General features: G+C 47.0%; 1 long non-coding RNA gene across 2 annotated transcripts; it reads left to right on the top strand.

The window, feature by feature from the left end:
• Positions 1–1,034: 1,034 nt before the first annotated feature.
• LOC140125767 (uncharacterized) lies at positions 1,035–10,683 on the top strand. Of its 2 annotated transcripts, XR_011854725.1 has the most exons (4): positions 1,035–1,187; positions 1,730–1,781; positions 10,182–10,390; positions 10,483–10,683. It is a non-coding gene; the product is annotated as an uncharacterized lncRNA (long non-coding RNA). The 2 variants fall into 2 exon arrangements; XR_011854724.1 differs by lacking the exons at positions 1,035–1,187; positions 1,730–1,781 and adding an exon at positions 5,386–5,611.
• The last annotated feature ends 223 nt before the right edge of the window (positions 10,684–10,906 follow it).

Raw genomic sequence — 10,906 nt, 5'->3', positions numbered from 1 at the left:
ATAGATAGGAGATAGATAGATAGATATATGATAGATAGATAGATAGATATATATGAGATAGATAGAGAGATAGATAGATAGATAGATAGATATGAGATAGATAGATAGATAGATAGATAGATATGAGATAGATAGATATGAGATAGATAGATAGATAGATAGATATGAGATAGATAGATAGATAGATAGATAGATATGAGATAGATATGAGATAGATAGATAGATAGATAGATATGAGATAGATAGATAGATAGATAGATAGATAGATATGAGATAGATAGATAGATAGATATGAGATAGATAGATATGAGATAGATAGATATGAGATAGATAGATAGATAGATAGATAGATAGTGGCTAGGAGATGGATAATTAGAGAGCAGATAGATAAATAGATCATAGTTATGTATAGATGGATATGAGATAGACAGTAGATGATACATATAGATAACTTGTCATGGAACACGCTAAACCTTCACCTTCTCACATATTTCTGCCTTTTTCGTAAATGTACGATAATTTCATAGAAATGATATGGATATTAGATGGAAGATACGTATAGATAGTTATGTAATAGGTACATAGTAGATGATAGAGATGAGATAGACAGTATATTATATAAGGGGAACATTATGGTATAGATAGATGCCTGATCCATGTGGCTCTGGTTTGGGGATCTGTTCCATTATTACTATTACATTACTTAAAAAGGAAGATTTCTCCAATGAATATACCCGGATCAGTAATGTGAATTCACATCTATACATCTGTCTGTGTATATCTATATGTGTGTGTATGAGATGTGGAGGGGACACTGTATAATGTAGTGGCCATTTCTACTTCTCATTCGCATTTTTCCTTTTCCATTTCCCAGGTGCAATAAAGGCACAGTCTTCATTTTGTAAATGTGTGAAATAGCAAAATGGCAGCCGGGCTATTACTTGCTGTATGACTGGAGCCAAATCTCTGGTTAGTAGATTGCATTTATCCATCCGCTCAAGCAGGTCCTGTACTGCCTCCTGCTGGCACACAGCTATAGTGCAGCACACAGCCTTGAGGAGAGGAGATCTCACCTAAGGCCTAAGGCACAGAGACCAATGAATCTACCATCAGCTATATTCTCAGGAACCGAATAATTATTATGTGGTGGAGCGCGGCAGCATTTTCTAAAATAATTGTGACTAATTGTGAGCCATAGGTGAAAGGCCAGTAGCTATGGACACTGCCTCACTGTCCTCTCCACAGGGTTGTCAGGAAGCCCGTCCCTAGCAACCAGACTGACTCAGTTTACTCCTCCTGGTAGTACCTAGAGAACCATACGGTCCACACTTCCATACCAGAACCAAGACAAATGTTTTCAATGGATCTATACAAATCCGGATCCAATACCAATAATCGGGGTCCTTGTATTTCAGTTTTTGACAATACACATAGCTATGTGGGCCAAACTTATAGACACATCAGAACCCCTTATGGAAATTATAAACACAAAAATTTGTGGAGATGCGGAGAACCTCCCTAAAGCCACTCATAGTCATAAGATCAACCTAACTGCACACTTACCTCATGGTGCTATATCAGGGTGCTAGTAGGAGTCTGGAGGCAGGACAATGGGTGGTCCATAGCTGCTCTTACATATCCCTATTATTCAAACTGTTGGTAATTCTACAAATGTATAATCTGAATATTCATACTTTTCCCACCTCCATCTTTGTCATTTTTATTGTAGGTCACTTCAACTGTGAGAGACAGAATCTAAAATAAACCCAGAACATCACATTGTAAGGTTTTTAAATAATTTATTAGCATTTATTGCAATGTGTGACCGCACCTTCAGACTTGCAAGAAGCTCCTCCTACTCTGCACTCATTGCCCACATTAATTGCACCTGTCTGATCTTGTTACCTGTATAAAAATCACCTGTACGCACACTCAATCCACCACACTACAACCTCTCCACCATAGCCAGGACCAAAGAGCTGTATGAGGACTCCAGGGACAAAATTGTAGACCTGCACAAGGCTGGGATGGGCTACAGGACAATAGGCAGCAGCTCAATGAGAAGTCATAATTATTAGGTCAATCTTCCTCGGTCTGGGGCTCCATGCAAGATCTCACCTCGTGGGGTAGGATGATTCTGAGAAAAGGTCAGGAATCAGCCCAGAACTACACAGGGGACCTGGTCAATGGCCTGATGCCAGCAGGGACCACAACCTTCAAGATTTCCATTAGTAACACACTGAACAATTCATGGATTAAAATCATGAAGGGCTTTCTCATGCCAACACATGTCCAGCCCCGTTTGAGGTTTCCCATTGACCATCTAGATCAGGGGTCAGAATCAGCTTTTTGGCTGAGAAAGCCATGAACACCACACGTTTTAAAATGTAATACCATAAGAGCCATACAATATGCACATGCCGACCAAGTAGAAAGGTAGCCCCAAGCACATGCCCCCTTGTTGATAAGTAACTACAGCACATGCCTCCCAGTAGATAGGGAGCCATAGTACATGCCTCCCAGTAGATAGGGAGCCATAGTACATGCCCCCCAGTAGATAGGGAGCCATAGTACATGCCCCCAGTGCATCATTGCCTGCTTCCAGTGATCAGTGTTGTGTGTGTTTTAGGCGCACACAGCGCAGATTGCTATGCAGCCATCAAAAGAGCCACATCTGGCCCCTGAGCCATAGGTTCCCTACCACTGATATAGATGATCTAGAGCTGGCATGGGAGAAGCTTATATGATCAGATGAGACCATTGAACTTTATGGTATCAACTCCACTCGCAATGTTTGGAGCAAGAAAAAGGCTGAGCATAATTGTGCCAACCGTGGGTGTGGAAACATCAAACTTTGAGGGTGTTTTTTTAGAAAGGGGACAAAATAACTGCACCATATGGAAGGGAGGATGGGTGGGGCCATGTTTTGGAAGGAACCTCCTTCCATCAGTAAGAACCAGGAAGGTGGGTGGTGGTTGGGTCTTCCAGTGTGGCAATCACCCAAATCACACAGCCAAGTGCGACTAAGCAGTGGCTCCATAAAAAGCATTTCAAGCTAAAACACAATGGGGCACATTTACTTACCCGTCCCGGCGCGATCCCCGTGGTGCGTTGTCTGACGAGGATTCGGAGCTGCAGCAATTCACTAAGATCGTGCGTCCAATTTCCTGCATCTGTCGCTTCCCCGCTGAGGTCCGCCAGAGTTCATCTTCTTCTTCCCGGTGCATGTAAGTGCATGGCTTGCGACACAATTTGAAATGTTAAATCCTGCGTGTTGTCCGAATCCGTTGGATCGTCCGACGACCTGCCCCCTATTTGTGTCGCGTGAAAGCCGGCACCGACGCACCAAAATTTGATCACGTGTGCCAAAAACCCCAGTTAAATGCGGTGCAAAACGGAAAAAGTTGGGAAACCCGACAAAAATACAGTCCGCGGACCCTTAGTAAATGTGCCCCAATGTTGTCCATCGACGGCCCCAAAACCTGAAAGATCTGGAGAACATCTGTATGGAGGAGTACAAGAACTACAGGATACATCCGACCCCTGGAACTGCAAACAACAGTTTTTGTACAAATATGAAGTTCTGTTTTTCTATATTTTCAAATACTGATACAATATAAAGCAATTAAATCCTAATTAATTAATTTAAAATGATAGAATGTGATTTTTTTTAATTTTTTTTCCTATTTTTCTTATTTTTCCCATAAATTACACAAATTATCGACCATTTTCATAATGCTACTAATCGCCAAGCCAAGGTAATTCTACCATAAAGGAAGACTGAAGTCTATTCACCTATTGCCGTAATAAAAATATTAAAAAAAACTCCACTGATATCTTCCTAGTCACAATTGTTCCTCCTTGTCAACGCTGTAGGGGAACATAAAGTTCTTCTCCCTCGGGCAGAAGATCCATAGAGCCAAGAAATATTTTTTTAATGTGGCAGTGTGGTGAAAGATATCATGTTCCTAAAGCGTGGTTAGAATTGTTCTCTAAGGATCCACTCATATTTGTCTAGGAACTTCAAAAATAGAGATTCATTAAAGTGTAGAGAATTTGGCTAGTCAACCTTTTGGGTCTTGTCCAGACCTACTGGAGAAAGCAAAGGAGAAGGAAGATCTTTACATCTGATACGGCTCCTTGGAAGAATGAACTTGTACATGGGCGTAGCTTGTTCGGTAGTTAGAGTAAACATGCCAGTACACCCTGGAAAAGAATCTGAGCCATATAATGTGACATGTACAACGGCAGCACAACCAGGTCCAAGGCCGTCATAAGGAAGAGACGTTTCCGAATAAGGAAGGGGGGGAGGCAAGAGTCGACAACTTGAGGCTTAAATCATTGTCCTCTTTCTTTTCTTATCTGATGTTTCACTCAAATATTGGAATTAGTTTTTTCCATTTTTTATTTATTCTATGAACCCCCTCTACCACCTCATAGCGGAATTCATTTTATTAGACGTCTTTCTCAGAATGTGTCCATTGTGTGTCCTTATTCACCTCCTGTGGCTGTTGACCAAACACCCTGTAGCTGTGCAAGTGTTCTGGACGGGAAGAGTGGGGTAAACCACAAGAATTAAGGAAGAGATCCTGAAAATGTTGAGGAATTGAAATCTAAGTTATATTATTATAGGGATTATCTAAACTCTCTGGGGTCTTGAGGAGTCTTGGGGACAGATGTCATACATTTCATGAGCAGATTTCCATGTCTGGTCTTTAAAGGGGTTGTCCAAGTATTCTAAAAATTAGCAGAGGGGCTGGGGAGGGCATTTTTTAAAAAAAATAAAGCTCCTCTGGCCCTCCCGGTGTCCTGTGCTGGAGTCCATCAGAGCAATGTCCCCATTTGTTTACAGGACTACGACTGCTTCCGGGCACCCGGTGCACCCACCCAATGTTACGACTACTTCCGGGCACCCAGTGCACGCATCCAATGTTACGACTACTTCCGGGCACCCGGTGCACCCACCCAATGTTACGACTACTTCCGGGCACCCAGTGCACGCATCCAATGTTACGACTACTCCCGGGCACCCGGTGCACCCACCCAATGTTACGACTACTGGGAAAGGAGACAGTTGCGTGTGCCAGGCACCCAGAATTTACCGGAGCTGAGCTGCTGTACCCTTGTAAACAAGGGCACAACTTGGACGGACGGGACACTGGGAGAGGAGGAGCATTATTTTTTTTTTTTTTTAAATCCCTTCCCGCCCTTCTGCTAAATTAGTCAGACAATAGTAATACAACCCCTTTAGCCCATGTTTCGAGCATAGCTGCCCCCCTCACTACGGCTATATGATAATAAATACAATCTGACAGGGGCGTCGCTAGGTCAAAAGATCCGGGGCTCGTGCCCCGGATCTTTTGGCCAGTGCCCCGAATCTCCTCGGGTCAGCAGATCATCTGCCCCGCTGCCCGGGAGATTCCTTCCCTCTCGTTCTCATCACGATCTGTGTCCTCAGATCGTGATGAGAACGAGTGCAGGCGCTGCTTTCCCCTGCAAGGACCTTACCTCCGGGAGTTCCAGAGGCTCAAGGACCTGTGATGATGTCATGATCACATGACCTGCAGGGGAAAGCAGCGCACAGAAAGAGAGAGAGAGCTGCATCTGTGAGGTGAGAAACATGACAGGGACTAGGGAAGGGGGAGAACATTGTGGGGCACATTATTTCCTGGGGGGCTGTGTGAGGCACATTATTTCCTGGGGGGCTGTGTGTGGGGCACATTATTTCCTGGGGGGCTGTGTGAGGCACATTATTTCCTGGGGGGCTGTGTGAGGCACATTATTTCCTGGGGGGCTGTGTGAGGCACATTATTTCCTGGGGGGACTGTGTGAGGCACATTACTTACTGGGGGGCTGTGTGAGGCACATTATTTCCTGGGGGGCTGTGTGAGGCACATTATTTCCTGGGGGGCTGTGTGAGGCACATTATTTCCTGGGGGGCTGTGTGTGAGGCACATTACTTACTGGGGGGCTGTGTGTGAGGCACATTACTTACTGGGGGGCTGTGTGAGGACATTACTTACTGGGGGGCTGTGTGAGGCACATTACTTACTGGGGGGCTGTGTGAGGCACATTATTTCCTGGGGGGCTGTGTGAGGCACATTACTTACTGTGGGGCTGTGTGAGGCACATTACTTACTGTGGGGCTGTGTGAGGCACATTATTTCCTGGGGGGCTGTGTGAGGCACATTATTTACTGGGGGGCTGTGTGAGGCACATTATTTACTGGGGGGCTGTGTGAGGCACATTATTTACTGGAGGGACTGTGTGAGGCACATTACTTACTGGGGGGCTGTGTGAGGCACATTACTTACTGGGGGGCTGTGTGAGGCACATTATTTCCTGGGGGGCTGTGTGAGGCACATTACTTACTGGGGGGCTGTGTGAGGCACATTACTTACTGGGGGGCTGTGTGAGGCACATTACTTACTGGGGGGCTGTGTGAGGCACATTACTTACTGGGGGGCTGTGTGAGGCACGTTACTTACTGGGGGGCTGTGTGAGGCACATTACTTACTGGGGGGCTGTGTGAGGCACATTACTTACTGGGGGGCTGTGTGAGGCACATTATTTCCTGGGGGGCTGTGTGAGGCACATTACTTACTGGGGGGCTGTGTGAGGCACATTACTTACTGGGGGGCTGTGTGAGGCACAATATTTCCTGGGGGGCTGTGTGAGGCACATTACTTACTGGGGGGCTGTGTGAGGCACATTACTTACTGGGGGGCTGTGTGAGGCACATTATTTCCTGGGGGGACTGTGTGAGGCACATTACTTACTGGGGGGCTGTGTGAGGCACATTATTTCCTGGGGGGCTGTGTGTGGGGCACATTATTTCCTGGGGGGCTGTGTGAGGCACATTATTTCCTGGGGGGCTGTGTGAGGCACATTATTTCCTGGGGGGCTGTGTGAGGCACATTATTTCCTGGGGGGCTGTGTGAGGCACATTATTTCCTGGGGGGACTGTGTGAGGCACATTACTTACTGGGGGGCTGTGTGAGGCACATTACTTACTGTGGGGCTGTGTGAGGCACATTACTTACTGTGGGGCTGTGTGAGGCACATTATTTCCTGGGGGGCTGTGTGAGGCACATTATTTACTGGGGGGCTGTGTGAGGCACATTATTTACTGGGGGGCTGTGTGAGGCACATTATTTACTGGAGGGACTGTGTGAGGCACATTACTTACTGGGGGGCTGTGTGAGGCACATTACTTACTGGGGGGCTGTGTGAGGCACATTATTTCCTGGGGGGCTGTGTGAGGCACATTACTTACTGGGGGGCTGTGTGTGAGGCACATTACTTACTGGGGGGCTGTGTGAGGCACATTACTTACTGGGGGGCTGTGTGAGGCACATTACTTACTGGGGGGCTGTGTGAGGCACATTACTTACTGGGGGGCTGTGTGAGGCACATTACTTACTGGGGGGCTGTGTGAGGCACATTACTTACTGGGGGGCTGTGTGAGGCACATTATTTCCTGGGGGGCTGTGTGAGGCACATTACTTACTGGGGGGCTGTGTGAGGCACATTACTTACTGGGGGGCTGTGTGAGGCACAATATTTCCTGGGGGGCTGTGTGAGGCACATTACTTACTGGGGGGCTGTGTGAGGCACATTACTTACTGGGGGGCTGTGTGAGGCACATTATTTCCTGGGGGGACTGTGTGAGGCACATTACTTACTGGGGGGCTGTGTGAGGCACATTATTTCCTGGGGGGCTGTGTGAGGCACATTATTTCCTGGGGGGCTGTGTGAGGCACATTACTTACTGGGGGGCTGTGTGAGGCACATTACTTACTGGGGGGCTGTGTGAGGCACTTTATTTCCTGGGGGGCTGTGTGAGGCACATTATTTCCTGGGGGGCTGTGTGAGGCACATTATTTACTGGGGGGCTGTGTGAGGCACATTACTTACTGGGGGGCTGTGTGAGGCACATTACTTACTGGGGGGCTGTGTGTGAGGCACATTACTTACTGGGGGGCTGTGTGTGAGGCACATTACTTACTGGGGGGCTGTGTGAGGACATTACTTACTGGGGGGCTGTGTGAGGCACATTACTTACTGGGGGGCTGTGTGAGGCACATTACTTACTGGGGGGGCTGTGTGAGGACATTACTTACTGGGGGGCTGTGTGTGAGGCACATTACTTACTGGGGGGCTGTGTGTGAGGCACATTACTTACTGGGGGGCTGTGTGAGGCACATTACTTACTGGGGGGCTGTGTGAGGCACATTATTTACTGGGGGGCTGTGTGAGGCACTTTATTTCTTGGGGGGCTGTGTGAGGCACATTATTTCCTGGGGGGCTGTGTGAGGCACATTATTTACTGGGGGGCTGTGTGAGGCACATTACTTACTGGGGGGCTGTGTGAGGCACATTACTTACTGGGGGGCTGTGTGTGAGGCACATTACTTACTGGGGGGCTGTGTGTGAGGCACATTACTTACTGGGGGGCTGTGTGAGGCACATTACTTACTGGGGGGCTGTGTGTGAGGCACATTATTTACTGGGGGGCTGTGTGAGGCACATTACTTACTGGGGGGCTGTGTGTGAGGCACATTACTTACTGGGGGGCTGTGTGTGAGGCACATTACTTACTGGGGGGCTGTGTGAGGACATTACTTACTGGGGGGCTGTGTGAGGCACATTACTTACTGGGGGGCTGTGTGAGGCACATTACTTACTGGGGGGGCTGTGTGAGGACATTACTTACTGGGGGGCTGTGTGTGAGGCACATTACTTACTGGGGGGCTGTGTGTGAGGCACATTACTTACTGGGGGGCTGTGTGAGGCACATTACTTACTGGGGGGCTGTGTGAGGCACATTACTTACTGGGGGGCTGTGTGAGGCACATTATTTACTGGGGGGCTGTGTGGGCACATTACTTACTGGGGGGCTGTGTGGGGCACATTACTTACTGGGGGGCTGTGTGGGGACATTACTTATGGGGGGGCTGTGTGAGGACATTTCTTGGAGCGTGTTCACACATGGCACTAGGACAGGCCTTGGTTTGATATATTTTCCAGTAATACACATGTGATGGGTAACAAGCTCCTGGTTTTGTTTAAATGCAAGACAAAGGTGTGAGCGCCGCCTTTCAGTATTTGGGGAGATTGTTAGGGGCGGCAGCAGGATTACACTGCCAGGGAACAAAGATGTAGGGACAATGAGGAACATAAGATGTGGTGATGGGGATTTCTCCATTGTTCTCTGTAGCTGTATATACCAGAAGTAACCTTGTTATTGGCACAGCCACATGTGAGGGGGTTATGTACAGAAGGGGGCATTACTGAAAGTGCAACACACATGCATTGGGGCCCGTGCCCCGGATCTTTTACCACCCTAGCAACGCCCCTGCAATCTGAGAGGAATCCATTACATGTTAGAAAAAAAGAAAAAAAGTTGTAAACCAAAGTTTAATAATGTCTAAAAAAAAATGAAAAATGCAAAATGTAGAGGAAATACATAAAGGAAACTTCAACCGTAGCAGGACCTGGAATGGATGTGGGTCTGTTCTTACCAGTAATTTTGGCCCTACAAGCTTTATGTCATGGGGCCCCATATAAGGATTGAGTAATGCAGCCAGATACAACAGAAAACAGCAACAATTCTTAAAGGAAATCTACCATCAAAATCCTTCATAATAAATCAGGGACATTACTCATAGTAGATACAGGAGCCGTGACTGTTATGCATGGCCTCCTTCCATGTAAAATCAACTTTTATAATTATGCTAATGGCCCTCCTGGTTCTACGAGGTTGATCAGTTATAAGACATTTTCTTCTTCTCATGATGTTTGAGCACATGGCCATGTGCTCGTCTGGACCGGAACCGAGGTGTAGCATGCCCAGGTGGAGAAGAGAGGCGACGTAAATGCCACTCACCCCTCCCCTCTTTATTGATGGTGCGGCCTCCCGACTCGGTCACATTGCGGTGAGACACTGTTTGGCCATGTGGTGGACACAGTTTGTGCGGCCAGATCAGCCGCAATTTCAGCTGCGTAAATGGGACCTTAGGCGTAAACTTTATATCTTCTATCCACTGGATAGCCATTGAGTGTCAATTGTGTGGGACTCCTGGACACTCGTTAGCTGGTCCGATTAAAGGGGATGTGGCGCTCTTTACTGTACATTGCATAGAGGACAAATAATCACCTAAAGCACCTTTCATTTTCAGGTCCCCCAACTCCTGATTCTACTAATTAACAGCCCACCTTTACCAGGAGATGCCTCCAATCTCCATTAGAAGAACTTGTATGAAACAGGATTGACCCCAGGGGACATCAGCCCGTGATGGAGGGTGATCCTTACTAAAGAGATGGAACGCTGCCCCCTAACGGAACGTATTGAGAATTTCTCAAAATAAAAATCTAAGTCACATGTCAGGTAATGTAATAATGACATTATGGCATATTTCTGTAACCACACACAGGCAATGATGAAATAAGTCTATGAAGTTCCATATGGACATTTTACAGATTCCGAGGATCTGGCAACAATGTATAGATTGCTTAATAAATCACATACTATGGATGGGGCTCATCTCCAGCCCAAACGCCCCCGGAGATGAAGCTGTGCTGTTATTAGGGATAAGAGAACACTGGTGCACGGTCAGAAGATTTGGCAATGGATTCCAACAGGAACAGGAGGGAACTACACAATTCCACCTCGGGCCTGTCTGCACATCATAATAAAAAGCCTTTGTGCTGAAAAAGAAGCTTTTTCTTGTGCTCTAACAATAGACACCTTTCAGCACCCTCCATCCCCCCCACCCCCCTTTATCCCGCCCCAACATCCGGGAAAGCGCAAGATTCCTCTCTTATTTTCATAACTAAAATAATATTAGCAGTAGAAGGGAGAAGCCATTAGTCTACCTGCCAGGGGCGCTCTCACTTTCAAAGG

This window comes from Engystomops pustulosus, chromosome 4 (assembly GCF_040894005.1).
Source record: "Engystomops pustulosus chromosome 4, aEngPut4.maternal, whole genome shotgun sequence".
NCBI lineage: Eukaryota > Metazoa > Chordata > Amphibia > Anura > Leptodactylidae > Engystomops > Engystomops pustulosus.
The sequence above is the reverse complement of the archived record's forward strand: the minus strand, read 5'-3'. Positions and strand labels throughout refer to the sequence as shown.